General features: G+C 61.2%; 1 protein-coding gene across 3 annotated transcripts in view; it reads left to right on the plus strand.

Annotated features, from left to right (window-relative positions):
- Positions 1-6,472: 6,472 nt before the first annotated feature.
- The window catches only part of COL22A1 (collagen type XXII alpha 1 chain), a 131,463-nt gene continuing 122,201 nt past the window's right edge, over positions 6,473-15,734 (plus strand). For all 3 annotated transcript variants that reach the window (XM_080646832.1, XM_080646834.1, XM_080646833.1), the window contains exon 1: positions 6,473-6,603. The gene's annotated coding sequence lies outside the window, so the exon portion shown is untranslated. The remainder of the gene's footprint in view (positions 6,604-15,734) is intronic.

Raw genomic sequence — 15,734 nt, forward strand, 5'->3', positions numbered from 1 at the left:
CTCCTTTACTTTGAATTTATATTAGTTCACACAAACACTCCATCCATGCTTTTGTTCCGGCCCTCCGGTCCAGTTTAAGAACCCATTGTGGCCCTCGAGTCAAAAAGTTTGCCCACCCCTGGTAGAGAGACAGAGACCCAGGACGGCCCACACGGTGTCGAAGGAGAAGAACCAAGTCGCAGGCCTTGCTGTGGTCACGGTGGTCAGCCCCCAGGTCGCTGGGAGGGCGCGTGGTGCGGGCCCAGGGCAGAGCCCAGGTCGCTGGGAGGGCGCGGAGAGCCTGGAAATAGATCCACATAAATATTCTCAGCTAATCGCCGGCAAAGGAACAAAGCGGTATATCCGAGCAAAGATAGGCTTTTCACCAAATGGTGCTGGAATAACTGCACGGCCACGTGCAAAAAATGGAAGTGGATCTAGACACGGACCGGACACCCTGTGCCAGAGCCAACTCAAAATGGACCACAGACCGAAGGGCCATGGGCAAACCCTAAAACTCCTGAAGGTGACACAGGAGAGACTCTAGATGGCCTCCCGTTTGGCAGAGACACTTTAGATACAGAAGCAGAGACGCTTTAGACCAGCCGTGGGCAAACTACGGCCCGCGGGCCGGATCCGGCTGTTCTATCCGGTTCTCTTGCTCTCCCCTCCGCTCCTTTACTTTGAATTTATATTAGTTCACACAAACACTCCATCCATGCTTTTGTTCCGGCCCTCCGGTCCAGTTTAAGAACCCATTGTGGCCCTCGAGTCAAAAAGTTTGCCCACCCCTGCTTTAGCCACAGAACCAGAGACGCGGTCCGTGAAAGAAATCCCTGCTAAGCTGGACTCCGTTAAAATAAAGACGCGTCTGCCCTGCGCAAAACAAGGCGGGGGCGAGCGAGAAGACAAGCCACAGGCTGGGAGAGAACGTCCACAAAAGACACGACCGATTTAGAAGACACCTGTTGTCTACATGTACCAAGGCCCTTGAACGCTCAACAGTGAAATACGACGGCCCCACGAGAGAAGAGACACTCCGATGGAAAAGGGCCAAAGATCTTAACAGACGCCTCACCCAAGAAGAGGAACAGGTGGCAGGTGAGCGCCTGAAAGGATGCTCCACATCCCACGTCGTCAGGGAAACGCAAATTAAAACAACAACGGGGGACCCCTGCACACCCATTAGAATGGCCCCAAACCCAGACACCGACCGCACCAAACGCTGGGAGGACGCGGAGCCGCAGGACCTCACGCACCGCTGGCGAGGGTGCTGGCGAGGGTGCAGGCAGCACAGCCACTTTGGAAGACAGTTTGGCGGCTGCTTACAAAACCCAAGGTGCTCCTCCCACACGATCCAGCCCCTGCGCTCCTTCACCCAAAGGGGCTGAAAGCTCTGCCCGCACAGAAGCCTGCCCACGGATGTTTCACGCAGCTTTGCTCACCATCGCCAAAACTTGAGGCGGCCAGCCTGCCCTTCAGCGGCGATGGATGGATACACGGGGGCCCATCCAGACCACGGAGTAGGATTCAGCGCCAGAAAGCACCGGGCTGCTCAAGGACATGGCGGACCCTTAACGGCGTGGCACTAAGTGAACGGAGCCAGTCTCCAAAGGCTGCACGCTGCGTGATCGCGACCCTGTGGCATTCCGGAAAGGGCCACACGATGGAGAGAGTAAAAGGACCCGCGGTCGTCAGAGCTGGGGGTGGGGGGGTGACTGGGCGGAGCACAGAGGACGTTGGGGGCCGTGAAAATGCTGTGCGTGATACTGTAATGATGGACGCATGTCATTATACGTTTGCTCAAACCCACAGGATGTGTAAGAAGCATAAACCGAAGGTTAGGGACGACTTTGGGCGATTATGCTGTGTGCACGGAGGTCCATTAATTGCCACCGAGGCTCCGCTCCGCTCGGCGGGGAAGTTCACAGTGAGGTGCCGCGTGTGTGAGGAGCGGGGGAGAGTGGGACATCTCGGCACAGCCTCTCAACTTCCCTGTGAACCTGAAACTGCTCTAAAGAAAGAATGTGACATCTTAAACACACACACACACACACACAAACCCACAGAAATAAAATACAATGAAAACGCGACCATAATGAGGTAAGTAGAGGGCTCCAAAAATGTGACCGTGTGAGATAGGGGGTCATGGAAAAGCGAAGTGAAAGAAAAGCAGTGTCTTAAGTGGCCCGAAGTCGAGGAAAAGACGACAGTGAAACTCATATTATGCACAAATGAATGAGCAGCAGCAGAGGAAGTCAGCCATCACGGGCAGGCCCCTTCCATGCACGTGGTCCCCAGCCCCGGAGCAGGCGAGCTGTGGGCCCACCTGGGAGCAGGGCTGTACCGAGGGAGCAGCACCCCTCACCCCGCCCCCCCCCCCCCGAGTCCTCCCTGCACGTGTCATGTCAGCCCGGGGCCCCCTCTATTCTCTGTGCTCACGCACCCCGTGTGCAGGCCACTCTTCTCACGCAGGGGCCACGGCTAGCTTTTCTGAGCACCTACTGAGTGCCGGCGCCTGTGGCTAGTTTCATGAAGGGGACGTCATTTACTTTAGGAAACTGCTTTGCAGTGACCCTTGAACTACATCCCTGAGCCCGTGTGACGGGGGTCAGGACGTAGGGCCAGGGGTGACCACGGGCGTGTGGTCCAAGGCTGTGCAGCCAAGGAAGTGGCTGGACAGGGACTCAAAGGGACGCCTCAGCCTCTGCCCTGTGTCTGCTGGATGACGCTCTGACCTCCGGCAGGGCCTAGCAGCCCTCTCCTCGCCCAGGGAGCCCGCGGGCTGGGCGAGTCCAGGCTGCGCAGCCTCCCACTGCTCACTGCGCCTCCCCCCGGCAGAGGTGGGCGAGGGCGCAGCGGGACGGGCGTGTGGGCACAGCGGTCGGGCTGCGTAGTTCATGGTGGAGGCCCGAGGGCCGGGCGGTGGACGCCTGCCGAGCAGAGGCGGAGGATGTCACCCTGTAATACACACTGGCACGTCCTTTAGAAAGCGGGTTCGTGTTTCTGGGACACCGGGGACGGAGAAGGCCACTCCGTGGAGGCGGGGCTGTCTCCGGAGAGTTCTGGCTGTCTTTGATCGCTGCACCCCATTTCATTGGTTTCAAAGCCGGGGGGGGGATGGCTCGGTCCTTTACTCCCTCGGACACAGAACGGGTGAGCCTCTGAAGCTCGCTTTCCTGGCGTGGAAACGGGAGTGCGTGACCGGAGCTGCTGACGGGGACGATCGCGGGCGGCGCAGTCACAGGAGCCCAGGGACTCACCGCCCTGGGGGATGCCCAGGGAACAGAAAGATGGTGTTTACGGTCCTCACAGAGATCAAAGGCAAACAGGGAGGCAGGAAATAAACGCGCTTTTTTTTTTTTTTTTTTTTTTAAATTACCAATTTCAGGAAGTGCAGAATTTTGAAAAAAGGGTGAGGCAGGTCGGAATTACGACCCTCAGGAAAGTGTCCCGTCCTGCTCCCAGAACGGGGCTGTGAAGCATCGGAAGGTCCCGCGGGACTGACCGTGTTCCGTGGCCCCGTGACCTTCATGGAGGGAGGTTAGCACACAAGCCCAGGAAATCAGCCTGCTCATGTGGCAGCCGGGGGCGGCAGAAGGAGACAGAGCAGGTGACTGCAGCCGGCCCCCGCGGCGGAGGGGGGAGGGGCCACTGATGGAGAGGTGGCCGGAAGCCCAGAGCCTCCTCTGATGCTAACAGGTAGGGGAAAACAGGGGTCTCAGGGCCTCAGCCGCAGGAATGAATGAAGTCATTCATCCCAGTGAACTCAGGGCAGACGCTCCCCCGGCCTTCAGGAGGCGGCGGTCCCGCCAGCCCTGGTCTCAGCTTCTGAAACCCCAGCGGGCGACCGTGACGGAGAAGACAGACTCCGCTTCCACACGAGGCTCCGAGGCCTGGCAGCCGCCTTCGAGTTGTCCGTGTATCCATGATCCATGATGGGTGAGTGTCCGTGTATCAGTGACCCGTGATGGGTGAGTTGTCCGTGTATCCATGATCCGTGATGGGTGAGTTGTCTGTGTATCCATGATCCGTGATGGGTGAGTTGTCCGTGTATCCATGATCCGTGATGGGTGAGTTGTCCGTGTATCCATGATCCGTGATGGGTGAGTTATCTGTGAATCAATGATCCGTGATGGGTGAGTTATCCGTGAATCACTGATCCGTGATGGGTGAGTTGTCCGTGTATCCATGATCCGTGATGGGTGAGTTATCCGTGTATCCATGACCCGTGATGGGTGAGTTATCTGTGAATCGCTGATCCGTGATGGGTGAGTTATCCGTGTATCCATGATCCGTGATGGGTGAGTTGTCCATGTATCCATGATCCGTGATGGGTGAGTTGTCCGTGTATCCATGATCCGTGATGGGTGAGTTGTCCGTGTATCCATGATCCGTGATGGGTGAGTTGTCCGTGTATCAATGACCCGTGATGGTGAGTGGCAGGAATGGGAAGAAGCTGAGCCGTGCGGAGGCATTGCTCCCTCTGGCAAAGGCACAGCATGTATTTCTGGTGACGATGACGTGTGCGCATGTTCCTATCTGTTTAATCCATCTCAGAGCGTTGAACACGGGGTCATCCTGGCAGAGACCAGCCGGAGGGGAAGGCGCAGCCAGAAGCTTCCGGATCATCTTTGCAGAAGCGCTGCTCTCAGCCTCCAGCCACGCGGCCTCTCGTGGCAGAGAGAACACGGCGGGGTCTCGCGCTCCTCGGCTTCGGGGCAGAGCTGGGCCGCGCGCATGACGAGCCAGGCCGGGTGGGAGGCAGTGCTGAGCACACACCACACCAGCCTTGCCTTAGGCCTGGGGCACTCAGGTGACAAGGGGCCGCAGGGAGTCGCCGTCTGCCCGGGCCCCCAGCATTCACCTGCAGTAGGCAGAGCTGTGGGACAGGGAGCCTCACATGGGGTTCCAGAGTGGCTTCCTGGGGCGCAGGGGACTGTCCTCCGAGCCAGACCTCCCCATCACATCTCAGGGTCACCGAGGGGAGAGGCTGTCTGGGGACCTCTCAGCGGCTGCCCCTCAACTGGCTGCTTTCCACTGCGGGGCCTTCGCACGTGCTGTTCCACCCACCAGCACACGCCGTTCCGTCCTCCCGTGTCTCCGTCCCTCCTTCCCTTACGGTCTCTCTCAGCTCCAGGATAACCAGCCTCTCCCTGAGGGGGTCCGCTCCCCAGTTCTGTCTGTCTCCTGCCAGGATGCACGGAGGCCAGCCCCATACTCAGGGCGCAGGCCCAGCACCTGGCCGCCCCAGGGGCACGCTGGGCTCCTGACAGCCACCGGCGTGCGCCATGAATGTGCCACGTGGCTTCCCGGCAGGTGTGGCCACGCCCCGCGGCCTCCCACCCATCTGCGCTCTGATCAGCAGGGCACCCCAGCCAGGCCTGTCCTCACCCGCACAGCGCCTCCGCTCCTGCAGCTGGCACCCACCGTTGCCTGGCGCGCAGTGGGCACTTACTGGGCAGGCGTGGAATGAACAGTCACAGGGTGGGAACCAGGGCAGGGGAGGAAGCGATGGGGCCAACGGCCGAGGATTCCCTGGGTCGAGGAGAGGCCCCGTACGACCTGTTCATTAAACCCCGCTCCCCAGCAGGTGCCACACAAAGATGCCCCGGAGTTGAGGAGCCCGCTGGGAGGGTGCAGGGTGAGGAGGGCACACCAAGTAGGCCATGCTCTCACCTGGCTCAAACCGCCTGCCCGGGCCCCCAGCCTGCTCTGCTGTGGACCCGCCAGGGGACAAGGGCTCTCTGGGAGCCTTCCCAGTGTCTGGCTAAAGATAAGGTATCCCCTCCCCGCCTCCCCGGGGGCAGGGCGAGCCCGTCAGCCGGCCACCTGCAGATGGCAGGTGCTGGACAGGAGCAGGGGACGCTGCCCCCTCGCCCGGCCCAGCCCCTCTAGGCTTGGAGACGGGCTGCAGTTGCTGCCTGGAGGGGCTATTTCTGACGGGGCTGTAAACGGGACCAAAATATCCGGGAAGTCTATAATTGGGCAGAGCTGTCAGTCTGTGTCCCCGGCTTCCAAGGGAGGCCTCTTTGCTGCCTGGAACCCTTCGCTGCCCCTGCCTCCCCGGCCCCTGCCCCCACCCCCGTTCTTCTGGGCACCTCCCCTGCCTGCTCTTCCTGCCTCTTCAGCCCAGAGGGCATGGCTCCCCCTGGGAATCCACCGCCCCTCCCCACAGCCCGCCTCCTCCTGGCCCCGCCCACCGCCTGGCTCCACCCTCCGCAGCTCCAGGCTGGGGATCCCACTGCTCTGGCCACTCTGCCCCTGGGGGGACCAGCAGCTGGGCAGCTGCCTCTGCCGCACTCACGGAGGCAGTGTCCCCCTCCCCGATTTTCCTGTTTCTCCCCCGCTTTCCAGTTTGTTCTCTAAGCCCCAAGCCTTCCCCAGTCAGTTGTTTTCAAACTAGCTCTGTCTCAGGACCTCTGGCCTGGGGAAGCCCCGGACTAATGACAAGTCTCCTCTAGAGACAGAGGAGTTGCCAGATCTCGGGGGAGGGTGGGTGCAGCTGCTGGCAAGTGACCCCGGGAGGGGCTGCCTGGGCCGGCATCTTCCCATCTTCCCGGGACTCGCTGCTCCCAGAGGACCCGGCCTGGACTGGAGCCCCAGCGGGCATCTCCCCGCCAGGTAAGGCTGGTGCTCTCTGCGTGGCTGCTGGAGGTGGGGGCCCCACGTCCACGCTCTCAGGGGACACGAGGGGAGAGCCGTGGGCGCGTGAGGGTGGGAGTGAGCCCCTTCCAAGCTCAGGTGGCTCCTGGTGGAGCCTGAGCTGAGGGCTGTGATCTGCCTGAACGCCAGGGCCCAGGGGAACGCGGTCTGCAGGGAGCCACCTGTCAGATTCCCGTGGGGCGGCCGGGAAGCGGGGGCGCAGGGCCCACACGGTGTCAGACGCCGGCTTATTTCGGAGTTGCTACTTTTAAAGTCGCTGAGATAGCCCAGCCTCTTGCAACTTTCCCGTAAGAAATGCGGAGCAAGAGCCGGAAAAGTGGGAGGGGGGGGAGAATCCTCCCTCTGCAGCGCTGCATCTGCTGTCAAAGGAAGCCTGCCTTTTGGGTCTACATGGAGGTCCTTTCCCGTCTGAGCAATGAGCCCCCCCACCTTCTCCAGCGGACGTGCTGGTGCCCCTTCTGCATGTGGTCCCCGTCGCCGGCTGAGTTCACGTCCAGGTGACCCAGTGCAACCCGTTTGTCACGGTGTTGGCAGGTGCCCTCACTTGTCCCCACTGAAGTGAGACGCAGAGATGACAGGGACACGCTTGTCAGGACCCCCTGAAGGAGGTGACTCACTGCCCTGGGGCTCCCTCCCCAGAGCCTCTACCCTTCCTGCCATCTTCCAGAGCCCTGCGCAGCCCCTCCGTCTCCACTCGGGCAGGGCAGCCCCAGTCTCCGTCTCCACTCAGGGCAGGGCAGCCCCAGTCTCCATCTCCACTCGGGCAGGGCAGCCCCAGTCTCTCTCTCCACTCGGGCAGGGCAGCCCCAGTCTCCGTCTCCACTCGGGCAGGGCAGCCCCAGTCTCCGTCTCCACTCGGGCAGGGCAGCCCCAGTCTCCGTCCCCACTCGGGCAGGGCAGCCCCAGTCTCTCTCCACTCGGGCAGGGCAGCCCCAGTCTCCGTCTCCACTCGGGCAGGGCAGCCCCAGTCTGTCCCCACTCGGGCAGGGCAGCCCCAGTCTCCGTCTCCACTCGGGGTAGGGCAGCCCCAGTCTCCGTCTCCACTCGGGCAGGGCAGCCCCAGTCTGTCCCCACTCGGGCAGGGCAGCCCCAGTCTCCATCTCCACTCGGGCAGGGCAGCCCCAGTCTGTCTCCACTCGGGCAGGGCAGCCCCAGTCTCTCTCCACTCGGGCAGGGCAGCCCCAGTCTCCGTCCCCACTCGGGCAGGGCAGCCCCAGTCTCCGTCCCCACTCGGGCAGGGCAGCCCCAGTCTCCGTCCCCACTCGGGCAGGGCAGCCCCAGTCTCCGTCCCCACTCGGGCAGGGCAGCCCCAGTCCCCGTCTCCACTCGAGCAGGGCAGCCCCAGTCCCCGTCTCCACTCGGGCAGGGCAGCCCCAGTCTCGGTCTCCACTCGGGCAGGGCAGCCCCAGTCTCCGTCCCCACTCGGGCAGGGCAGCCCCAGTCTCCGTCCCCACTCGGGCAGGGCAGCCCCAGTCTCCGTCCCCACTCGGGCAGGGCAGCCCCAGTCTCCGTCCCCACTCGGGCAGGGCAGCCCCAGTCTCTGTCTCGCTGACCACGTACATCTGGCAGAACCCTACCAAGCCCGACTTCCGCCTGAGAACCACATCTCAGACCCTCCGAGTTGGGTCCACTGAGTTGGTCTGGGGACAGTCTAAATCCTGGGGCACACACTGTGAGTGGCTTGCTGGTGGGCGTGCCGCCTGCTGGTGCAGGAGGAGCTGGTGCCGGAGATGCAGGTGCAGGAGGAGCAGGTGCAGGAGGAGCAGGTGCAGGAGGAGCAGGTGCAGGAGGAGCAGGTGCAGGAGGAGCTGGTGCAGGAGGAGCAGGTGCAGGAGGAGCAGGTGCAGGAGGAGCAGGAGGTGCAGGAGGAGCTGGTGCAAGAGAAGCAGGTACAGGAGGAGCAGGTACAGGAGGAGCTGGTGCAAGAGAAGCAGGTACAGGAGGAGCAGGTACAGGAGGAGCTGGTGCAGGAGGAGCTGGTGCAGGAGAAGCAGGTACAGGAGGAGCAGGTACAGGAGGAGCAGGTACAGGAGGAGGTACAGGAGGAACAGGTGCAGGAGGAGCAGGTGCAGGAGGAGCAGGTACAGGAGGAGGAGCAGGTACAGGAGGAGCAGGTGCAGGAGGAGCAGGTACAGGAGGAGCAGGTACAGGAGGAGGAGGTACAGGAGGAGCAGGTACAGGAGGAGCAGGTACAGGAGGAGCAGGTGCAGGAGGAGCAGGTACAGGAGGAGCAGGTGCAGGAGGAGCAGGTGCAGGAGGAGCAGGTGCAGGAGGAACAGGTGCAGGAGGAGCAGGTGCAGGAGGAGCAGGTGCAGGAGGAGCAGGTGCAGGAGGAACAGGTGCAGGAGGAGCAGGTACAGGAGGAGCAGGTACAGGAGGAGCAGGTACAGGAGGAGCAGGTGCAGGAGGAGCAGGTGCAGGAGGAGCAGGTGCAGGAGGAGCAGGTACAGGAGGAGCTGGTACAGGAGGAGCTGGTGCAGGAGGAGCTGGTGCAGGAGAAGCAGGTACAGGAGGAGCAGGTGCAGGAGGAGCAGGTACAGGAGGAGCAGGTACAGGAGGAGCAGGTACAGGAGGAACAGGTGCAGGAGGAGCAGGTGCAGGAGGAGCAGGTACAGGAGGAACAGGTACAGGAGGAACAGGTGCAGGAGGAGCAGGTGCAGGAGGAAGAGGTGCAGGAGGAGCAGGTACAGGAGGAGCAGGTACAGGAGCAGGAGGTGCAGGAGGAGCAGGTGCAGGTACAGGAGGAGCAGGTGCAGGAGGAGCAGGTGCAGGTACAGGAGGAGCAGGTACAGGAGGAGCAGTGCAGGTACAGGAGATGCAGGTGCAGGAGGAGCAGGTACAGGAGATGCAGGTGCAGGAGGAGCAGGTGCAGGAGGAGCAGGTACAGGAGGAAGAGGTGCAGGAGGAGCAGGTACAGGAGGAAGAGGTGCAGGAGGCACAGGTGTAAGAAGCGCAGGTGCAGGAGGAGCAGGAGGCACAGGTGTAAGAAGCGCAGGTGCAGGGCCAAGCCTGCTGTCTTGCTTTCCAGTCCTCACACTGTCACTCAGTCGGGTTCTAGGGGCGAGGAGTGTGCGTCCAGTGAGCCTCAGTTTCCTCCTCTGCCATGATAAGATAACACAGGTGCCTGGTACTTGGTGAGTGTGACAGATCCTAGTTTGCTCCCCATTCCCCGACCCAGGGAGGGAGCGGCACCAGTGTTTCTGGCGAAGGAAGCACCCCCAGTTCCCCATCCTGGATCTCCTTGTCGCTCTGCTGCTCAGGGGCCACCGCGTGGCTTTGGGAAACTGTCACCTTGCTGTTGGACCTTCATGTAAAGCGAAGAGATGAGGGAATGGCTCTGGGGAGTCCACAGGCCCTTTAGATGTTTGGAGCAGACATTTGTCTGTAGCTGGTTTTCTGGGGCGTCTTCAAAGTTCCATCAGATTCTCGAGAGCTGTTGCACGCCGACGAGATGGTTCTGCAGGTGGCCTGCCGGCCGCCCAGCCCACAGGCCTTGGGAAGCTTCCTCGGGGGTGACGTTAGCGTTGTGTTAAGGGCTCACCAACACCAAACGTGCAGATTTCCTGCACAAATCTCCATCTCTGGCTTTTCTTGAAACATGAGAAGACGGGGACCTTTGGGCTTGATTTCCTGTACGGCCGGCAGAGTAGCCGCCACCTTAGGCAGGCGCGTGCCCTCCAGTCATTCAAGGTTGTCTGCGTGGGCCGCAGGGTCTCCCCAGACACCGGGTGCACGGGCTCTGGGCTGGACGATCCGGTTCTCTCTCCCGCTCCGGTTCCATCCACTGTACGAGGGCTGCAGGGGGAGGAAGCACTTCCACGGGAGGGAGGCCAGATGTCCCGGGAACGGAAGCTGTGGTTCACGTGGAATGATAAATGCCACCGTCACAAGGGCCCTCGGTGTGGAGGGAGGATGTGTGGCCACGGTGACCTGGAGGGCTGCCACGTAGGAGGCGGCTGGTCTGTTCTCCGGGTCCCCACAGTGGAAGCAGGGGGCCAGAGGGGGAATTCCACTGGGCACTGGATCCAGTCCAATCCCAGTGATGCCACTGGCAGAGGCTGGCCGGGCACTGCACACACCACCAGCAGAGGCTGCCTGGGCACTGCACACGCCACCAGCAGAGGCTGCCTGGACACTGCACACGCCACCAGCAGAGGCTGCCTGGGCACTGCACACGCCACCAGCAGAGGCTGGCCGGGCACTGCACACACCACCGGCAGAGGTTGTTTGGACACTGCACACGCCACTGGCAGAGGCTGGCCGGGCACTGCACACGCCACTGGCAGAGGCTGGCCGGGCACTGCACACGCCACTGGCAGAGGCTGGCCGGGCACTGCACACACCACTGGCAGAGGTTATCTGAGCACTGCACATTCCACTGGCAGAGGCTGGCCGGGCACTGCACACGCCACTGGCAGAGGTTATCTGAGCACTGTACACACCACTGGCAGAGGCTGGCCGGGCACTGCACACGCCACTGGCAGAGGTTGGCGGGCACTTCCCAGGGCCTGCAGAGGGCTGATCTGAACTTGACTGTGTGGACCAGGCGCACCTTTGAGGTCTTTTCTCAGCCTGAGGTCCTGCTCGGGAAGCACTCCCTGCCCAGCCTCTGGGGCCTGCGAGCCTGGCCTGCCTCCTCCTCCTCCTCCTCCCCCTCCCCTCCCTTTCCCCCTCCCCCCTTGGTGCTGCAGTGAGGGTGACAACAGGCTAGCACAGCTGTGTGGTCCCCACGGTCAGGGCCGTGAGCTGTGCGCCATCCATACCTCAGCTTTGTAAACAAGGAAGGAAAGATCGGGCAGTCCGAGTGGCTCACCTGTGGACAGGTACAGAGAACCCAAGGAGGGGGTTCAAGGGCACACCTGGAGACCGAAGCTCACTTCCATGTCGACCCAGGCTGTCTCCCTCCGGCGGGGAAACTCCCTCTCAAAGGGGACATGTCACTGATGCAGGCCCGCCCAGGCCATCCTGAACCTGAGAAAGGCACACGGGGATCTGTAGGTGGGACAGGCCCCGGAGGAGTTTCAGCCAGTCCCCGACTCCGGAAGCGGGACACCCTGGGTTCCCAACCAACAGAGCCAGCACCCAAGTAGAGGAGGCCGCGATGAGGTGGGGGGAAGGGCCACTTCCCCGCGTCCCAGGTGAGGAGGCCGCGATGAGGTGGGGGGAAGGGCCACTTCCCCGCGTCCTGGGTGAGGAGGCAGCGGCCGGGGCGATCCCGCCTGCCTCGTGTTTACACAGAGAGGTGGGTCCCAAACACGGGTCTCGTTTAGTCACCGGGACACAGAGGGGTTGACCCTTTGGTCTCTGACCCAGGACTCTGCATTGCGTGTGTGTGTGTGTGTGTGTGTGTGTGTGCGCGTGTGTGTGCGTGCGTGTGTGTGTGTGTGTGTGTGTGCGTGTTGGGGTGGGATCTGATGGCAGAGACATCCCCCTCCCCCCCATTTCAAACCCAGGGGCCCCGGCCGGCACCTCCTTTGCACTTCGGCTGGGCCAGCACAGGGTTCGTTGAATCAATGCGTGAGTGACCGACCACACACGTGCCAAGTCGAATGAATGAGTGACATGCCATGACCACTCCTCAGCTTGATGACTTAGCGAAACTGACCACCTCTTTGTGACGTGAACAAGCATGATTCGGTGTGGCTTCTTAGACCCTCCCGGGGAATGAGCGTGACGCGCTGGCTGGTCTGCTGGCGGCCGCAGGGAGCATCCTGGTGCACGTGAGCTCGGCCACCTGGCCAAGCTGTCCCTTAGGTGACGGCCAAGGAACGGGACTTCTGGGCATCGTGTTCTTGGTTCTCCATCGTAAGACGGAGCATTCCCTCCCTTCGCTTGTGCACGCCCAGTTCCTGGAAGCTCACACTTGTTAACTCTGGCTGGGGATGGGGTACCGTTTTAATTTAAGGGGGTTCATAATCCAGTAGGAATTTGCACCCTCTTTGGTTGGAGCCATCTCTAAGGCCGAGCCCTCCCTTTAACTGAAGGCTGGCAGAGGCGGGCCGAGGGGCGTGACCGCGCCGGCCTGGCATCTGGGTTGCTGGGAGGCAGTGTGACCCTGATCCCACACGGACGAGAAGAAGCAAACTAATCACACAGCCGATGAAACAAAAGCCTCACTTGATGTAAAGCAGAACCGCCGCTCCAAGGCGATCACGGAGCCACAGGAGTAGCCAAGTAATCGCCCCTTTCACGGTTCTTTCCTAAGAGGCGTGAGATGGCCATCGCAGCCCCCCTGCCGCTTATCCGAGGACCCATCACGTCCCGCCCGGGCACTGCCCGTCTCCTCCTGGCCCAGCTCCATGGCAGGCCCAGTGGCCCGCGCAGCCTGGGGCGCCCTGCAGAGGGCCCGCCAGGGTCGTCCTTGCCCCGCACGCGCCCTCCCTGCCGCTCCTCTGTCTGTCCGTCCTCACTGCGTCTTTCTTGGGAGCGTGCAGAGTAACAGAAACTGAAGCCCTGGCCCCGTGACATCTTCTGGGCTCTGCAGAAACGAACATGGTGCCCCTGGAGCCCAAGACGGGTGCCAGCTGGTGCCAGGCTGTGGGCGGGGCACACACCGCTTACTCCTGTGGACTGGCGGGCTGTTAGTCCCACACCTAAGTGAATGTGGATGGAGGGGGGAGGAGGTGGGAGGAAATGTGGATGGAGGGGGGAGGAGGTGGGAGGGAATGTGGATGGAGGTGGGAAGATACTGGGAGGGAATGTGGATGGAGGGGGGAGGAGGTGGGAGGGAATGTGGATGGAGGTGGGAGGAGGCTGGGAGGGAATGTGGATGGAGGTGGGAGGCAGCCCGTGGAGCAGGGAACTCTGGGAAAACCTATCTAAACTGAGCTGTCAATAAAGATGGAAGGAGAGGAAGGGAAGAGGAGATACCGGGTGAGGAAGGAGTTGCAGGAGCTGGGACACCCCTTGGGAGAGGCTGGGCGAGCCCAGAGACAAGGTGGCCCTGGCTGTCCGGCCCGCTCCGTGGTCTGCGTGGGAGAACCCAGCTCACCTGGGTGAAGGTTAGAAAGTGGGCGGGGGTGTGCATGCTCACCCCAGGAAATGTACTGCAAAACAAAACTATGGCAGATGAGGGAGAAGCCAGAGGCCCACAGCTCCTGATGGCGGGACACTCAGCCATGGCCAGGAGGCCAGCTCATACATTTTCCTGAATGTGTGATGTTTATGGTTGTTGTCAGCTTTTTAAATTTTGTCATGTGTCATCATTGCTTTTTTCATTCTAAGCAAGTGTTCACATTGGTTCCTAGAGCAAAGGAACAAACAGAAAGGTAAAGCGGGGGAGCGAGGGTGCGGGGGGAGGCGGGGGGCGGGGGGAAGGTCGGGGCCTCTGGCCTTTGGAAGCCTTTGCCATGCCATGTGGCCTCCAGCTTCTCCAAACTGAGCTCTCCCCTGTGGCTTCCTGGTTGGGCACCCCCCCCCGGTGACCCAGCCCGGCTGCCTTCCGGGGTGCCCCTTTGACTCATGGGAGACCTGCCACATGGAATCTTGGGACTGCAGGCTGCCCCTCCCCTGCCCCTGCATTGCCACCGCCCCCATTCCCCTCTCCCGCTCTCCTCTCCCTTGTTCACATGGGCCACGCCTACATGCAATCAGGTGACAAAGGTGAGGCCGGAGAGGCGGGGACAAGCCAGCCCACGCAGGGCTCTGAGGTGCAGAGAGGTCAGGGGACCTCCCCATCTGCACACTAGTGCGAGGCAGGCGTGGACCCCGAGCACAGGGATCTGACTGAGGAGCTTCCCCAGGGTGTTCGGTCCCTGTCCCAGGAGCGATCAGTGCCGAGGACACAGAAGGTGCTCAGGATGTCGTGGGTGACTGAGTCAGGTACACAGAGCTCAGTTCTGAGTCCAGGTCTCAGGCCTTGGCTCTTCCCAGGCCCTGGGCTCTCAGGCAGCCCCAGAGAGACACAAGCCACCAGCTCCCTCTGCCCATCCCCGACCGGCAAGAGCAGCTGGCGTCACACACAGCTCGGCAGACACGCACCGGGGCCCAGCGCTGGGCCTGTGCGAGAAGGACGTGGCACAGGGTTCTGGACACAGTCACGCCAGGCTTTCATGTCGCAGCCAGATTCCTGCCCGGAGCATCACCTGTCACCCCAGCAACACACCCTCGGTACCTCACTCCCCGCCAGCCACCTCCCCCGGCGGGCAGCAGCCAGCGGCCAGACTTTCTGAATCAGACAGAGCTCACACTCTGCCCAGCCTGCCCTAGCCGTGTGCCAAATCTCATTTTCTCCTTCTAAATTGCTTTCTGCTCAGTGTCTCTCCTCCCCCATCTGTGGGTCCCTGAAGAGGGAATGCTGGTTACTATGGTGACGGGCTGGCTTGTGGAAGGAACTCGGCTTAGTAAATTAATTGCTGGACTTTGGAGACTAATGGCAGAGCTCTGCCTCCCAGGGACAGGGTGTGGCCTACATCATGCCAGCTGGGCAGCCAGGCTCCAGAAGGAGTTCAGGGCCTGGTGAGGCTGAGGGAGGGTAATGGTGCCCATTGCAGTTTGTAGGGGCTGCCACCTGAGATGGGCTGGACCGTGACAGGGGGCGGGGGGGCTGCCAAAGGTCTCACAGTGACTGTGCGTCCAGTCTGTGCCAGGATCTGTCCTGCTTGCTTTGCAGAAACTACGTTTTGTAACCCTCACTGCACCCCCTATGGCGAAGAGGCCATCCTCCTTTTAGGGTGCGGCGATGCTCACTGACCCACGGTGGAGCCTAGGGTCCCACACCAGGCCCGCCGCCCTCAGTGGCGTTTGCGGTGATCACTCCCTTCACTCCTGGGTCGAAGGCCATTCTCTCCTTCATAATTTTTTCCCAGAATATAGAGGCCCAGGGAACATTTCCAAACTCAGTCTATAAAGTCAGCATTACCCTAATCCCCAAACCAAAGGACAGTCCAAGAAAAAGGAAATGACAGGCCAAAATCTCTCATGAACATAGATGCAAAAATCCTCAAAAATATTAGCAAGTCAAGTATGCTAATATATAAGAAGAATGTACACCCCACGAGCAACGAGGCAGGAAAAAGAAGTAAAGGCATTCAGCTTGGAAAGGAAGAAGTAAAATTATTGCTATTTGCAGATGACATGGTCCCATATGT

Source organism: Plecotus auritus (genome assembly GCF_963455305.1).
Source record: "Plecotus auritus genome assembly, chromosome: 11".
NCBI lineage: Eukaryota > Metazoa > Chordata > Mammalia > Chiroptera > Vespertilionidae > Plecotus > Plecotus auritus.